Genomic DNA, 14,012 nt, shown 5'->3' on the forward strand with positions numbered 1-14,012 from the left:
TTATATATACGTCTTGGTTTTGTTTTAATAGATGGCAGAGTACATTGAAATCAAATACAAAAACACACACCTGTGTGTGGGTCCAAGCTACTTATACAGCGTTTGCTTACAAATTCTTCTTAGCATTCTTTATCTTTCACAAACACAATACGCATAACGTGAAACCTTATGTTTCACTGTGACCTAAAACTCGACCATACATAAACGATCAGCATTAACTCGACGAAAAATCATTAACACCGTTAAAGATAAGCTTTGCTGTAAACAAAAAATATATATCATTGAAAACGAAGAGTTTTGTCCGCTTCTGACATTCTATGTCTTCTGTCCGTGCAACTGTAATTCCCATGTTTGATAGATGTGGATACTGGATGTCAATATTATCAGCCGTCGATAATGTAATGTGTTAAGAAAGAGCTTCGAAATAGCCTCGTTGCTTAAAAGGAATTGTGACCTCAAGAAGGCGTTAGTTTTTGCAGAACAACGTATGTGTCATATTCATGACGTTGGCACGTCAAACAAACTGTTTTTTAATAGCTGTGATGCACACATTGCGACATCATGTTGCTGATCACATGAAGACTAATCAACATCGCCATTGATTGATGATGGTTTTATATGCACGAGATGTTATTAATATCCGAGAGGGCGACTGTTCGTTTACCCCGCGTGTACACGCCGGTAATCACAATTTGGTTAATTAGTGCCACGGAACCATATGGTTATTGATATTAACAATTGAACTCCAATGTTTGTAGAGTTTGTGATATAAGTGCAAACATCGAGATGATACATTTATTTTAACGCACATATTAATTGAACATTTGAAACGATTTAACATAAAAAACATTACAATATACATTACATTCGCTATAGTGCGTTTTTGTATACTGATCGTTTTTCGTATATATTACGATATTTAGGGGTTTTACTACCCATCCGAGTATATGACATGGCATAAACTGTTTTTAATAAAGCCTTAAACAGTAAAAAAACATAATTCGCCCACATAAAATCTCTTGTGTTTTTTTTCACAAATGACTTTTTCATGGTCACATAGATTAGTGGCTTTATGATTGCGTTTGTCATTTTATACGTAGTTTGTGTTCATAATAATAATAAATTTACCGAAGTATGCATCAATGTGGCTTAATCTCTTTTGAAACAAGATAATTTGTGAACACGAACTTTTTTCTTGACTCTAATAATTGACACAACCTTTGTCCACGATGAAAACGTAAAAAAACGTACATACAATACTACTTAAAAATAGTAATATCACATTTTGTTTAATACAGGATTTTGTCATTAACGTTTTGACACTGGCCTCAAAGTGATGCTTATACTTATGAATATTTTAAAAGAGTATTTAAATAAATGAACATAATATATTATATTGTTTGCAAAAACACCTGCACATTATTGACAAAAAAAACTAAAATACAATATCTTCAAGCATTTCAGCACAAACTGTGAACGTTATTGCACATAATTTGTAAGTTCCCTACATAACCTTGAAACATTAAATTTAAATATTATACAATTGATAAACGCAATACAAAGCAATGAAAAACAACAACACAAAACAACAGCATATATCTTTAACAACATAATTGCTTACCTGAGTCTAGCATTTATTCAGCACGTGAATAAGTTAAATTACGTGACCATGTTAAACAGTCGCCGTGGTGTAATATATATGGTGTCCGCCTAGCGACCGGGAGGTCACGGGTTCGATCCCTATCTTAGGAGCGTTCTTCAGATGCCCCCAAAAGACACCAAGCACTGGTTTAAGGTCCAGAAAACGGACTCGAGCGCGTTTATATAAGCCAATAGGCGTTCGATGCAATCAAGCTAAAATAAACAGGTTTAAACTAAACTAACAGTCAGATAGGCACATCATACGATGCGGTTCCGGGGCAATACTTATTAAAGACCAAATTTACATTTAGTTTAAATACTATGTTTATGAATTATCAGGAGGAATGTTACACCTTAAGGACCGATATACTATTAGTCCTGCCCATGTAACATTCATAACTTGGGTCCTTTGATAATTCCTTGTTTACGAAAAAATTAGAACTCAGTGTCTTAATATAACAACTTCAAAAATTAGATGTTTGATAAGATGGGGTCATACCGGACGTGCTGTGTGATTTGGCTCTAAGGTCACGAGTGTTTAAGTCACGTGGAAAAGCCGTTAATACTGACATATGAATTTCACGTGTTTGAAGTCATTATGAAGCGTCAATTGCAATACGTTTTCAGTATGTGCCGCATTTAAAGGTCCCCAATTATGTCGTACATGTTGGTACAATTTGATTTGAGCAGTTTCACAATATAGTTTTGTGATTCAGAACAGCATATACAAGCCAAATAAAGCAGATAAACACCACATACAGTAATCGTTTTTTCGCTTGACAAACTTTCAGTTAAGCAAATAAAGTACAGTCAATTTCGTAATATCGTCGATAATTAAAAGCTGAAGTTCCAATGATCCTTCATCTAGACAGAAACCGAATTTTCTACATCTGTTGATGCATTGAAGAGGAAACCGGGCGGTAATGATCGCATACTGTTTGTTGTGTCGTCTTGATGAATAAGTGGCGTTTTCTCGTCGACGTCATGTACATTATTTACGTTATCAGTGTGGTCATTGACGTGATGAGATTTTTTAATACAGCATCGCTTTTCGAAGAACCAAGTCATTACGACTAAACCCGTCTGGTAGATAAAACAGAAAGAGATTGTTTCACATTGTTCATGTTAATGTCCTTTTAAAATATTCAAGCTCGTTTAAATAAATATACATAGCATTTTCTTTATTAGAATACTGATAACAGGAACTAATGTTTGAACAAAAATCGACTTATATTATTCAATCAAATCTGAAAGCTCCAAATATAAATTTATTATATTATGTTTATTAGATATTTTTAATCAATCTGAGATGGATCCTTATTTTTTTTAATTCCTTGAATTTACTTTGGTGTTCGTTAATTATTTACTCTTATAGTGTTAACTCACTTACATAGACTAATTGCTTCAAACAGTTACACTTAATGACTACTTACTTTCACAAATATTGATATTAATATATCAGTTTTTCGTTCTGACGATCAAACAATTTCGAGGTCAAACCTACCGTTACTATACAGAAGCCTGCAACCCACGTCATAAGCCATACAAACCCAATCTCATCGTAAAGATAGCCCCCTATAGTCGGCCCAACAAAATCCCTGAAATGCCAATACAACGTTATGTTATCGTGTTATTGCGTAATGTGTTCTTGTAGGAATAGTATGAGAGTTCATTCGTAGAGTCTCTGACCAACGCCTTCTCGAAGGGTTAGGGTTTGGGTTATCCCTAGCACTAACCCTAGCCCAAAATCTTGACGTATTGAATGTAAATCACCGTTGCAAGCGCAAATCCTGGTTTTTAAATGTCTTTTTTCAAAGTAGTATGTTTAACACGTGTTTGAAATTAGTAAAGATTATATAAAATGTACGAGAACGTTTATATACGATGTGTTCGTTTAACGCAAAAGCGCTTATGAAACTTAAAAGTAATCGTTCGTTCCGGTTTAACTTTACGCGTTGTCGTGCTGAGAAATACACCATCTTTCTTCATACAGAAGAGATCGCGTGCCATAAATACTCACCCTAGGGCGTACATCGATACCCAAAGTCCCGACACCATGCCGTACGTTCGTGTGTCAGTGGGATAGTCCAGGTCTCTGAAAATAGTTAAGAGATTAGAGTTGCATACATCGATACCGAAAGTCCAGTCACCATGCCGTACGTCCGTGTGTCAGTGGGATAGTCAAGGTCTCTGAAAAAAGTTAGAGATTAGAGTGGCATGTAAATGAAAACCTTAAAGCTGTTACCTGATTTGACGACATTTGATGTTGATGACGTTATTAAACAAAAGTAACTTACTTATTGAAAATACTAAACTTACTTTAGTTTGTCATTTTCAATGGTTTAAAAACGCTGAACTCTTATCAAAAATATACCCGGCCTAAGTACATTACTGGTTTGCGACGTATTTTGAAACAAATAACATTTTCTGTGTTGCATAATATGGAAGACAAACTGTATCCAGGCGTATTAGAGCACGTTCATATAGATGTCATTCGTAGGTAAATTATTCCACAAATAAAAACGCTGAACATGTTTTATTGTTTACTTTCCAAAAAATAAGTCATTACAGGTGTGTCGACCTATTTACGCTTATTGATGACCTGTAAGACGGAACTCGTGGCATTTTTGGTGTTGCATTTCATGGGGGATTAAATTTTGTAAAAACCATTATTAGTATCGTTGCAATGTTATTAACACTGATTTATTGGACTTGCCGACAAATTATTTTCCGAATTCAGAAATCGCGCATTTACGTATTTTAACAATAACCGAGAAATTCACAGCGAAAACAAAACAAAAATAAATTATTTCACGACATAACGTATTTGCTCTTAAGTTTTCGAACATTTAAAAATAATTGTGTTAGTGTCTGAAAATTTAGATACGAAAAAATATTCAAAAACATACAGGTGTGTGAAAATGTCGATACTTGCGTATAATTTTTGTCAATAAATATATTGAAATAAACATTTTCGAAGGGTCACCTGGTAAGCGAAAACGGGGTCAAAATCTTGTAAAATGGCGCTGCAAAAATGACTGCTAAAAAATTCAGAGTATTAAACTATGTACAAATGTATAAAAATTAATTATTTGGCTAAAAAATTGGGTGTCCAAAAATGTAGAGTGTCAGAAATTGCTACTTACTTGGGCACGTCGATATAGATGTCGTAGGTGGGTATGACACACATACTGGCCGAGAGTCCCAGAACAACCAGGGCCACGATGGTCAGCCACAGCGAGCTGCAAACATTGGTTTTACTGTTAACACTTTGTTCATGGATCTTTCAAGCGTGTTCACCTTTTTCATTCATTGTGCATATATGGGATGCTTAACCTAGTGCTTTAGTTTTGTGTTCAACCAAAGTAACAAATATTTCTAAAAATATGTCATCTTTTAAATAATTGACGCAATAAAACACCGGTTTTATTGAATAATTCAAACTGTATTGTACCATGCCCTTATTTCAAGTTAAAAGGGGCCGTCCAACTGATTTTGGCATGTATTGAAGCTTGTCATAAAATGTTTTAAAGGCTTTATATTGATCAATTTAAACAATTGAACTTAAAATCTCCAGCAAAAAACAATAATACAATTTTAAAAAAGGACAAAAAGTAACCCTCAACAGCGCTCGAACCACTGACCCCTGGATACCCGGAGTCCCGGAGTAAAAGGCCTACCGCTTTGACCACTCAACCATCCACGCTCATGTTTAGAGCGGATGTGTTTTTCGGCGTAAGCTGAATAAGCCAGCTTTTCACCCTGACTTGACCTTTGTAAGTGTCCAATAATACTCAAATAAAATTTCCCGCGGCTAGGTACGAATGAATACACTTCATTTATTCCATTGGCTGATTTGAGTATAACACCAGAACATTGGAAACATATCCGCGTCTTTGTAACACTGTTTTACTGCATGAAACAATTGTATCTCTAATGAAAAGGCCCAATAGATAGAACAGTTTTACAATCAATTTTCGACATAAATACAGTTTGTGCGTTCACCTTTTATTTTCAGAGAATTACCAGCGCAAAAGCGTTTAACTAAAGGCTATGTTGTCATATTTAGTACTTACTTGCATTGCATTTCAACCCGCGAGGTTTCGGGTCAATACGCGGTCATTTTGTGAAAGTCAGAGTTTATATACAGTTCATCACCGGAGTTCGCAAAAGGGGTTGCGATCATTGTGTCTTACTGACAATAACGTAGTGACTGTAATGCATTGCATTCCAATCCGCAAGGTATCAAGGTCAGTTTGCGGTCAGTTGCAGAAATCTTTATATAAACGCCGTCTCGTAAACTTTGTGCACTTGAAGTCTGTTTTGATCAGAAAGATACTAAATTAAGATATTCGGCGATATTATTGTGGTATGTCAATCATCGATTTTTAATATGGTTTTAAAATTTGCATGATAAGGACCAATTTTGATAAAAGTAATTAGAAATATTTATCCATTTAGACCAGTTTATTAAGCATGACCACAATAATTCGCTATACTATAATTATGCAATTAAATAAGATTCGAGTATTGCCGGCTGACCTATATGCACTCGTTTATTTTCATGTTTCTTGTGTTTTTCTATTCTGTAAATATAGATATCTGAGTAATAATATCACATAAAGCAAAATAAGCCACGAAATCTGGCGCAACACCCCGTAATTGATTTGCTTATGATGTAGCTAACAACTGCGCAAAAAAAAGGCATCCGCTACTTTTTATCTCATAGAGATAACTTTTGATCGTTCATAAACATCGACCAAAATCAACGCCGTATATCTTTTTTAAAGATATTTCTTGTTAGCTATATAAGCAATCCTCGTAGTTTCCGAAAATATCGTTTCGCGTCGATACGACGCTTTATTTGTCGGACGGTCTCGTTAATGTCAAACCCCATCGATCATATAGTTGGATGCAAATACAGTGCACTTACTTGAAACTACTGTCGAACCCAAGAAGTGGGGAAGGACCCAAGAGTAGAAGCCCAAGGGCGGCAAATAACAGGCCGGGAATCAGTAATGTCCTGTTATCCGGCTGAAAGATTAAAAGACATTATTATTAATATTTATATTATACTATTTCATGTAGATATACGTCGACATTTAATTATAATAAACTCTTAAAGATTTTCGGCAAATTGCATACATAGATTTAGTCATATCGGTTTATGGCCTGACTGTGTGAGACATTTTAATAAAGGGCGAGGCTATTACATTTTGAAATTTGATAATAAATGAAGAAATGTGGTCAGATATTTCTAAATGTTGCAATGAATGCTTTAAAACGAGATTATAGGATTTTGCCAAACATTTATGAATTGATAAAGTATGTGTAAAAACTTAGTATACATATATTTATATATAAATTAAAATGAAAGTTAAAAAGAACATGTGTCGAAAAATGCGAAATAAGCCAGATATTTAATTATGAAATAAAAAAAGTATGTCCAGTCGATTTCGCTAGCATGTATAACATGCATGTACAATTTGAATCTTAATTTTGTTTTAGTGCAGATTCGTTAATACGACACAAAGACACAAGTTTGTATTACGGATCAGTTTAATTTCCTGCAACGATATCTATTCAAACGACACACGAACACTAACTCCGATCCTAATCAAAAGACGAATGCTTCTTTTATTGTAGGAAAATATGTACGAAATACCTTTGTAGCAATCGGCTCGGGGCGCTTAATTTTCTTTGCTGCATTTTATGAAATTCGTCTATAATGCGTATTTTGTTTTATTGTAACATATTTTTATCAATATATATCAATGTATCACATATAAAATCGTAATTTAAGACATCATGTTTACTATTACAGATTGCATCTTAATGAATAAAGCGATACAACTTAAAGGGACTTTGTCACAGTTTTGAAAATGAGAAATGTTTAATATTTAATCATAGATTCAAAAAGTAAATGAACAACGTAGATCCGTTACACGTATGATGGAGACTCATAGTGGAAATAATTTTTACACGATATAAATCGAACACACGCGAAACGATTGAATAAGTGAGAGTTCTGGTATTATCACTTGGGTTAGGGTTACTAACCCTAACCCTAACCCAACTGTGTCACTAACCCTAACCCTATTGTGTGACTATACGTGGATTGATGATATCAGTCGATAGCATTAAGTGCTAGACGCTAACCATGTACTCCAAGAGTCCTCGGATTGAGTCCAAGTGATTATACATTGTTTACTTTAATTTAAATTTAATTTTAATTGCAATTGTATTATTGTGGCAAGTCAATGTGATAACAAATTATTTACTTTAAAGTTATGTAATCTTCAATGAATAATATGCTATTGCCTGTAATTTGTTAATGCAAAAGTAATTTATACCCTTTAGAGCGTATAACATACAAGAAAATTTACATTTAGGAATTTTGAAAAAAATGTATTTCGTATAAGTTTATGTATACATGATTCATATCTTTGATTGCATTAAATTATTGTGTTACTTTGCATATTATATATGTATTTGTATGCAATTGTGAAATAAAAATATGTTGAGAAAAAATGTCTTTAATACTTTAATACAAGAGCGTTTTGATGTATCAACTTAAATCATTTAGTGTCACCCTTTAATATAAAGAAGTGAAACTCCAGCTGCTGGAGTAGTATTGAATTATTATTATAAACAATGAGTAGGTCCTTTATTTAAGGCGAAACCACCAATCTTATAGTTACGTTAATACACATTGCCAAGTCAATATACATAAACGAGTAAAAGGCAGCTCGTCAGATAATGGTCTGTAAAAATTCAGTATTACCTGCAGAACTCTCAATTGATGAACATATACGTTTACTTTATAAGTAAAGAGAATGTATAAGAATCTAAGTATAAGAAAGGTTTTAAACAAGGTTTCTAAAAATAATAAAAAAACAATACCGCTACTAGTCTCTGAAGGCTGAAAATATAACAACATCGAAGATATGTACGGGGATACACGCTACTGCATCCGCGCAGCACACAACAAACTGTTGTGCAAAAAACATGTCAAAAATCTGTAATAAAAATGTCACATCATTGCATAATGACGCAATTGTCCTCAACAAATAGTAACATCAATGCATAATGGAGCCGTCGTCCTCACCAAATAGTCACATTTATAAATAATAAAGCCATTGTCCTCACCAAATAGTCACATCAATGTATAATGAAGCCATTGTCCTCACCAAATAGTCTGCTAAGCGACCCTACATGGGTGACGTCACCGAGTAAACTGCGGCCATTATTAGAAACATCACGCCCACCAATTCTGGTCCCAAATTGTACTAAAATATATAAGAGTCATTAACGATGTCAAGTTCAGTAAAACTTTAACTCGGGCATCGACAACCCGAAAACATATCATATTCGAGGCAAATATTTAAGTCCGAGCATAAGTGTTATATTATGTGCATGACATAATGCCCTTTAACTCGAACATCGATAAGTCAATATCTTGAGGCAATTCGTCGGGTCCATAAAAAAGGTGTAATTAACTTTTCCCCCATCATAGTTCTTCGAAGTTGCCCATGCATCCTTCCGTTTTTGCATACTAGATACCATAATTAAGCAATATTATAGTGATATACATTAAACAAGACTCTTACATATTATTTTAAATATATGTCGATAATATGCTGTCAACTTCATTTTAACCTCTAATTTAAGTATGGACCCCCATATATTAGCGTTTACATACAAATCTTAAACTGTCGCATTCCCATAAATATGCACATTTTTGCAATTATTTAATTACAAAGGCAATGTTCCCGTTGCTTAAAAGAATTGATAGAAATCCAAGTAAACTCCCATGTTAGACATAATCAATATATAATATATCGTATTCATCTAAGATCTGAGATGTCAAGGTTTAATACTTACCTCGCGAAGATGTGGCTCAAGGTTCGGGTCTAGAACTGCCCACACAAGGGCGGCTATGATGACCACGATGCTGTTTACGACAGATCGCGGATGTAGCAGCACATGTCGCCATGACACAACGTCCTCATCCGCTTCCTGAGTGTCTGGCGTAAAGAGTTAATACAATATATTATATACGCCTCGTTCTCATAAAATTTGGCTTTAGGCATGTGCGCAAAATGTTGTTCATAAGTCACCTCTGCTGGAGGGACGACCGTTTTTTTGTAAATTTCTTTTGTTTAAAAAGAAGTTTCTAAATCAAAATCATATACAGCCAGAAAGTGTCGTCCCAGATTAGCATTGACGAATTGCGAAGGCTTTTATGGAACAACAATTTACCCACATATATTGTGCCCTGTTTTCAACTGAATTGTATGCCTTGGTTTCAGTAGATTATCGCTTGTGTGTGCCTGGTATCAACTTCGATTATCCATTTTTTTCCGTAAAATATTAACACAAAACATACACTTTTCGTAAAGCATCAATAATGCTTCCATTAAAACTGTAAGTCTTGCACGGATGCGATCTATGATCACTTTAAATACAATCGCATTACAGGAGTTATGTTTGACCTTGGCATTGGCTAAGTTTTCTAAGTGTACTAAGAAGCTAATTTTCTTCAATGAAACGCCACGCGCACTCACATCACCTTACCTAATTTTGGGTATTTATATTAACCTTCTATCAAAAATGAATCAATATTGACAAGACTCAAACCATAAGTTTATTGAACGCAGCATCTTGGAATGTATGCTTGGTCGCAAACAAATAACATAACACAATAATATATACAATCAATAATATACCAAATATAGAGATTTGTATATATTAGATGTCTCTTTGCCGAGTATTTATATCATTAAAGGCCTACATTTTGTGCACTGAACAATCAAATATTAACATAATGGCTTTACTAAGGTGCCATAGAATATAAAGTAATCGAAAACCTAACATGAAATTAAGGTATCAACTATCCGTAATAATAGAGTCAAGTATTCAGAAAACTGTATTGCGATAGTAATATTTAAACATTTGACGTCACATACCGTCCTGTGGGGGTAGGTACGCCAATGAAAATGGAAGTATGGTGAAGCAGATACCTCCTATCACCGCGAACGGAAGTATGAAGCCGCCAGCCTGTAAAAAGTGATGCGTACTTCGATGGAATAACACATTTATGCCTATAGGACTCTCCCATCCTTCTAAATTGGATCAATTTATTTCCAAAATTAGGGATATCTAGTACACGTATTTATATATTAAGAATATTTCTTTCAGAAATTCTTTTAAGCAAACAGCGTAGACCCTGATGAGACGCCGCTGTTTCCCAAAGCCTTTTTTCTAGACGCTAGGCATAAATTGGTTCATTACGCATACAACTCAAAAATATTATTCATGGAAATGCATTATTTTATAAAACTCGACGCTTTCCATGTCGATTTAATATTGTGATGAAACAAGATGCATACGGGAACCTTGCGGACGCCTAGTAACAATATAATTAACTTGATGCAACAGGCTATCTGAGGAAATTGTTTGGGCAAATTAATGTATAAATTAAACACGTCCAGATCGGGAATGCCCATGTTTTGTGAATAGGAGATTTTCTTAAATGCTCGGTACGTTGGGTAATCACGTCACAGTAGCAAAGGTACTAGGGAGTTAAATAAACTTTGTGCTTTAATAATTAAGGGACAGACAATTCCTAACACTGCACATTGTAAGTAAATTAGACAATGGTGACACATGTACCAAACGATCAAGACAAGTTATGTGCTCTAAGTAATTTACCCGTGTGTGTATACTTGAATATAAGTAGGGAAAATCACTGTAAGTAATTTGAAAACAAAATTGTGCAATTGATAGCGTTGCCTTTAAGTACACCAATGACACGAATGTTCACTTTTTGCGTACAGAAAACCACCTAGAGCGGGCCAGTAACCATTCCAATTCCGACGAAAATTTCACTGATACCCTGAAAAACAGTCCGCACCATAAAACCCTTGCATCATTGAGTATAAGATAAAAAGTACATATTACAATTTATGTATCTCGTCACAGTAAAATACAATTTTCATGTGACTAAGGAAAATAGTTTTTTTCAAAAGATAACGTTTTGTTGACTGTTAGACCTAAACTGTAGGATTTATTGGCGCTATTCGCATATCCGTATTTAAGGACCTACGATTTTATTATGAATGCTGAAAATCAGCTGCGTTGTTTTTGTCACTTTCTCAATTATGACAATTGTTCGATCCAACTTAAAACTCCAGCGAACACCGATGATGTGAAGCTTTGTTCATTTAATCGTCCGACATTGATCATTTGCCTTGACCGTCAGTCTTTCATCGCTTTCAGCATTTTGTTTTGTCTGCGTTACGTTTCAATGCCGGTATATTTTCTCCCGACGCGTACAAATATCGGACGTATACTATTATATCTATAATGTGATAGAATTGTTAATAAAACATAAGTTCAAAACTTTTAGATATATATTTATAACTTTAGATGTGTTAAATAGGAGTTTTTAATCTCTAATTGCATTACATTATTTTGTTCATTGCGTATAAGTATTTGTTTGCAACTTGTAAATTAAAGGTCTTGAAAAAAATACAACAAATTTCGACTTACAACAACGGTGGAAACGTTGTTCGGAAATGACTTCACGAGAATCACGAACCCCGCGTTTTGCAGAGCCGTGCTTCCTAGCGCGAGAAGAACGCGCGTGATGAAACACAGCACGACGAACGTGACTATATTTTCGCGTGTGTCCACCTTGTCAAGGATTCTGAAAAGAAGATCATGCATTCAATGGAAATAAATTGTGTACTGGGGATGGGCACATCATTTAATAATGTAATTCATGCGTGTGATACAATTCATCAAAGAGTAACATTGACGCGAAGGAGAACATTCAGGTCAGAAAAAAACACGTGTAAGGACAATTATGTGTTGAGGTACTTAATATATAATGTATAATTTATACATATACTTCAACTCATTTATATAAATTAATTTATGCAATATGTATATTTAGATAACTGTAAATCAATATCTGCATTTATAATATGGGAGATAAAAGAGCGAAACCATAATAAGTACGAGTAAAAAATGCATACCAGAGGTGAACTTTTTTGTACTGGACATGAAACGGTAGGGTTTATAACAAATATGTAATTCAACTATACATGGGAGACAATACGTGCAAAATGTTGTTTTATATAACAATTGATATTAATGGAAATAACAATGAAATGTATGTATATCGAGTCAAAAAGAAATATATCAAATGACCATCGCCGTAAAATACTTGATAGTAAAGTGCGAGACGCATGAGACGTTCTTTCCCGACACGGCCGGTGGTCTTTTAGTGTCCGGTGTCTGATGCGAACGACACGTTGGTAGGTTATGATTAAGCAAGGGATCGAATCTGAGGAACCATACATTCTGGAAACACTGTGTTGCCACTTGATCATTCATCCGTTCTTAGGAGTTTAAACAGTGCATTGAGAGAAATGTGCATTTGCAGTCTCAATCTTGAAATGCATGTTATTATTGCATTGATTCAAATAATGCGATTTAAACATAGTCATTATTGATGCAATAAAATTTAAATAAGCATAGGAGGTAATTCGGCAAAGATTGTTACACCCCTAAGGAAAGGGAATACCACTTTGGTGTAAAGGTAAAATACGAGGTAAATAAAGGGGAAAAACTCATCGACAGTATAGATCACGAAGCGGGTTGTACATATAGGCATATGTGTATGTTAAATGCCTTATTTGCGGTCAATAAGAATGTACCTAATACATAGTGTGTGGGGTAATATCGATAACTAATATACTATGTGCTGGGAATAATTTATTCACTACGTCTGTTACCTTACCCAAAAAGCAAAGTACAACCACCACAAATGAACATTCCTGCATTTAACATGAAACGGCTGCCTACGACAGGTAACTGAAAACATGTATTACTAATTTGAGACCTGTTCTAGAAAAAACTGGGCTAAATGCATTTGCGTAAAATGTTAGCAAAATAAGTATCTACAGTTCGCACATGCTTCTCAGGGACGACACTTCACGCTTATATGGAATGTTTTGTTTGAAATAATTATAATTCTAAACGAAAATGCAGTTAAGGCGGAAAGTGTTATCCCGGATAGGCATGTGAAGGCTTATTGGGACGAAACTTAACGCACGTGATTTAAGCCCAGTTTTCCCAAAACAGGACTCGTTTTATTTTCAAATACAGTCTTTAGGAGACATAAACAATCCCAACAGAAGTTCGATACATTTGGGAAGCACAATTAAAATGTCGCAGTAATTTATGTATATGTCATAACAATAATTTTACAATGCCAATTTAATTTAAGGACATATTCGATGTAAATGGCATTTTCATACATTTATTTGGATCTTTTTTTAATTTAATGCCTCACGTAAGAA

General features: G+C 34.5%; 1 long non-coding RNA gene across 2 annotated transcripts; it reads right to left on the reverse strand.

Annotated features, from left to right (window-relative positions):
• Window positions 1-781: 781 nt before the first annotated feature.
• On the reverse strand, window positions 782-13,579 carry LOC127873965 (uncharacterized). Of its 2 annotated transcripts, none has more exons than XR_008046460.1 (10): window positions 13,451-13,579; window positions 12,196-12,352; window positions 10,611-10,701; window positions 9,526-9,668; window positions 8,832-8,930; window positions 6,575-6,675; window positions 4,788-4,883; window positions 3,662-3,736; window positions 3,146-3,239; window positions 782-2,724 (listed from the first exon to the last, which is right to left on the reverse strand). It is a non-coding gene; the product is annotated as an uncharacterized LOC127873965 (long non-coding RNA). The 2 variants fall into 2 exon arrangements; XR_008046461.1 differs by lacking the exon at window positions 13,451-13,579 and adding an exon at window positions 12,875-13,000.
• Between the last annotated feature and the right edge of the window lie 433 nt (window positions 13,580-14,012).

Source organism: Dreissena polymorpha, chromosome 3 (assembly GCF_020536995.1).
Source record: "Dreissena polymorpha isolate Duluth1 chromosome 3, UMN_Dpol_1.0, whole genome shotgun sequence".
In the NCBI taxonomy this organism is placed as follows: Eukaryota; Metazoa; Mollusca; class Bivalvia; order Myida; family Dreissenidae; genus Dreissena; species Dreissena polymorpha.